Genomic DNA, 4,305 nt, shown 5'->3' with positions numbered 1-4,305 from the left:
AAGATATTCAGAAAGCAGTCAAACAGAGATTTCCTTGCAAAGAAGCAAGAAGAAATGCAGACTGTGGATCAGAAGAAGAAAACTCGAACCTGTTTCAAGTGTGGAAAAAGTGGTCATATTGCTGTGAATTGTCCACAGGCAATTAAAACCAAACAAGGAGTTTTTAAACTGAAAGAGAAAGAGATTGAGTTTGAACAACCAATTGATAGAACCAAATTATTCAAAAATTCAAAATTTGAAATTGGTGAATGTTCAAATAGATTTTACAAGAAAAAAGCTAAATCTGACAACCAGAAATGGGCTGTTTAGAAATCTGGTGATAGTTCTAGCGATGATTCTGATAGGTCAAAATCAGAGGAGCTATCTTCTGGTGATGAATCTGATTCCACAAAATCAGAGGAGCCACAGGTTGAGGAAAATGGTGAAAATCAGTTCCGACTGTGGATGATGAGAATTTTCCACCACTTTGGGCTGAAAATTTTAAGAAGAAAATTGGTAAAATTGAAATTTCAAATCAGTTTTATTCTGACAAAAAGATTTTCGATATTGAAAAGGCCTTTAACCCCAAAGTAAAACACATCTTTGGAAAAATGATTGACCGAAAAGTCAAAGGGGTTAAAGAGTTCTATGAGAAGAAGATGGGAGGAGGTAAGAAACCGAGCGTTGGTAACAGTTTGTTAGGGCTGGATTTTTATGACCTATGATCCTTACATATGATCCTAACCAGTGATCCTTATTTCTTTGGCAGATAGTGATCCTCAGAAGAGTTCCAGGATCAGGATCACGGACCGTCACAGGGATCCTCATACTAACAGTTGTTTTCATTGGATTTAATGTTATCTTGCAGGAATGTCTGGCAGGATCCGCTCTTAGCAACGTAAACAAGGGACTCGTCTTTACAACTTTGGCATATTCTTAATCAGAGATGAACGTTGTGGACGATATGGAAACTCAGCATAATTTAAGGGCGATAATTTAGGCTAGATCTACTTTTATTCCTAAAGGGGTAACGAGCTAATAGTTAGTCTATTTACCTAAAGTAGGGCCACTCACACTTGTATAAATAGCTCTCTTCCACATTCGGAAGACACAACACACTTCCCACACGCTTTGACACACGATACTATAGTGATCCTTGTACTTAGCTCGTTACCATCCGAAGTTGTAACCTTTATTTGATATATTGAAGTTTGGTGATCGGTAGTTTCCATCACCCGAGGTTTTTTATGCCGGAGATCATCCATTGATCAAGGGCTTTTTCCTCGTATAAATCCTTGTGTCAATTGTGCATTTTACATTTAAGTGATCCTTCACTTTGTTCATCAACCAAGCATCATTCCCCGTTTACATAGAGTTTGGTTGCATTATCCTTGTGTGATTTTTGACCAAAACAGTTTGGCGCCCACCGTGGGGCAATTGGTGCTTCATTCATAAAGAAATTTTTCTGTTGGTGATCATTCCGGAAGTGTTTCATGGCTTCATCATTGAAGAATACTTCCACAGCGATGTCTGCAGTCAACTCATCTAATGGCATTCCACCTTTGCCTCCACCACCAGCTGGATCTCAGAAAAATGCTGAGAAGAGACCAACTCCTATCTCCTCTAAACCATCATCTTCTGCTCTAACTTCTTATGTTCCCAGTACTAGTGATATATTTACTTTGATTTTGCAGATGAGGGATCGTATGCAGCAGCAGGATGAAACTAATGACAGGATCCTCAAGGAAATCGGAGATCTCACAAGGCAAAAGAAAACGGCAGAGGATCATTCCCCACTAATGCCCAAATCTTTGAATTTTGATACTCCGATGATTACTTCTCAGCCATCAGAGGCCCCAGACATTCAACATATGGGTGAATTAAGAGGAGTGCATTTCGGCCCAGCAGCGGTGACTCAGGCATCAGGATCATATTTCCAACCGGCAGGATCCTATACTCAGCATATGGGATCCTTCATGAACTCAGGATCCTCCTTCGTTCCAGGATCATCCCAGGTTCAAGGATCCTCCTTCGTTCCAGGATCATCCCAGGTTCAAGGATCCTCCATTGTTCCAGGATCATGCCATGTTCAGGGATCCCTTCAGATACCAGGATCCTTGAAGAATTTGCGAACAGGAAGTCCAGATGTCCATCAAGGAGATTTTATTCCAATGCAGACCATTGCTTCCACTGGTCCCTCCATCATCCCAGAATCCCAGCAATATGGATTCACATCCAATGTTCCTAACTTGAACCCGATGGGAGGTAACACTTTTAATAATTCTCTTACCACTAACCATGGATTAATGCAGGATACAGGTATCAATCATGCTATGGCCAGAGAACTACAAAAATTGAAGGATATGATATCAAGTGTTCCAGGGGTAGTCAAACCTATCCTGGAGATTGCAGATGGAAGCCATAAGGTATCTCGTTTTGCACCACCAATTTGTGATGCTGAGATACCCAAAAGGTTCCATATCCGTACTATGAAGCTGTATGATGGTACAACGGATCCTGAGAAACACATAGCACAATACAGGGAGAGGATGAAGATCAATCCAATTCCAGAAAAGTTAAAGGAAGCATGCTTATGCAAAGGATTTGGATCCACTCTTACTGGATCAGCTCTTAAATGGCTGCTAAGTCTTCCCCCTTACTCTATTACTTCATTTGCTAATTTAGTTAATTTATTCAATAATCAATTCTCTTGTAGTAGAAAATTTGAAAGGTTGACTAGTGATTTATATAGGGTAACTCAGGGTCATAATGAATCATTAAGGGATTACATAACCAAATTTAGTAAAGAATCCTTGGACATTCCTAACTTGGATATGGCCACAGCTGTTGAGGCCTTCAAGATGGGATTGCTAAAGGATTCATTGTTCTATGATGATCTTGTTATGACACCATGCAGGAACCTAGATGAAGTAAGAACTCGGGCACTCAGGTTCATCCGGCTTAGAGGATGACAAGAGGATCCAGGAGAGACAAGCAGGATCCTCAAAGCAAGAAAAGCAAGGATCCTCTTTCAAAAGCAACAGATTCAAATCCTACAATAGGAATGACAACCAGAACGTGCATGCCGTTGACCAAGAAGAGGATGATGAGGATTATCCTCCGATTTCTGAATATTGTTTTTCTGTTGATAATCATGAACTAATCCTTGCCATGCAGAATCTAGGAGAAAAAGCCAGATGGCCCAGAAAAAACGACAAACCAGCCGGAACTAAAGACAAGTCAAAGTGGTGTGCATACCACGAGGATTTCGGGCATTTAACTGAAGAATGCATCGCATTGCGAAAGGAAATTGGATATCTGCTAAGCAAGGGGCATTTAAAAGAGTTGTTGGGAAGAAAAAAACAAAGGACTCAGGATCCTGAGAGGATCCCTGAGAAAGCTCCAGCTCCTCCGGCAGATGCACAAGTAATCAACTTTATTTCTGGAGGATCAGACATCTGAGGTACATCCTTCTCAGCAGCTAAAAGGCATGCAAAGGAAGCTAAAATGGATAACGGAGAAAAACCTATTCGAACATCGAGTGTCTCGGAAGGAAAAATCATAACCTTTGATGAGGATGATAGAATTAACATCCAGGATCCTCATCATGATAGTTTAGTTATTACTCTCTTTATTTCTAACCACTTTGTCCGCAGGATCCTTATTGACGGAGGAAGCTCAGTAAACATTATCCAACTTGATGTCCTGAAGAAGATGGGTATCCCTGAGTCAGATATCACTCCAAGATCCTCCGTGCTTGTGGGATTTAGTGGCGAAACTAAGAAAACTTTGGGGGACATCAAACTCCCAATTTATGTGGGAGGATTACATAATTATCAAAAATTTTGTGTTATTGACTGTTTATCTTGTTGTAATGTTATCCTTGGCAGACCCTGGATACATGATATGAAGGCTGTCCCATCCACCTACCATCAATGTGTGAAGCTCCCTAGCCCATGGGGAATAATCAAAATCGACAGTGATCAACAGGAGGCTAAGGATTGTTACACCTCATCAATGAAACCAGCCTCGAAGCCAAGGGAGCAATAGCAATTACTGTATCCTCCAAGGAATGTCTTGGAGGCGAGAGAACAGGATGTGGACGAAATCCTTTTGGATCCTAATGATCCTGAATCAAAAATCTATATCGGATCAGGGATCCTTGGCAAGATGAAAGAAGACATAATATCCTTCCTCAAAAGAAGAAAGTCTACCTTTGCATGGAAACACGAGGATATGACAGGTATATCTAAGGATATTATAAGTCATAAACTTGGCATTGACAGGTCAATCAAACCAATCCATCAAAAAAGGAGGAAGTTTGCA

Source organism: Helianthus annuus, chromosome 7, assembly GCF_002127325.2.
Source record: "Helianthus annuus cultivar XRQ/B chromosome 7, HanXRQr2.0-SUNRISE, whole genome shotgun sequence".
NCBI classification, from domain to species: Eukaryota; Viridiplantae; Streptophyta; class Magnoliopsida; order Asterales; family Asteraceae; genus Helianthus; species Helianthus annuus.
The sequence above is the reverse complement of the archived record's forward strand: the minus strand, read 5'-3'. Positions refer to the sequence as shown.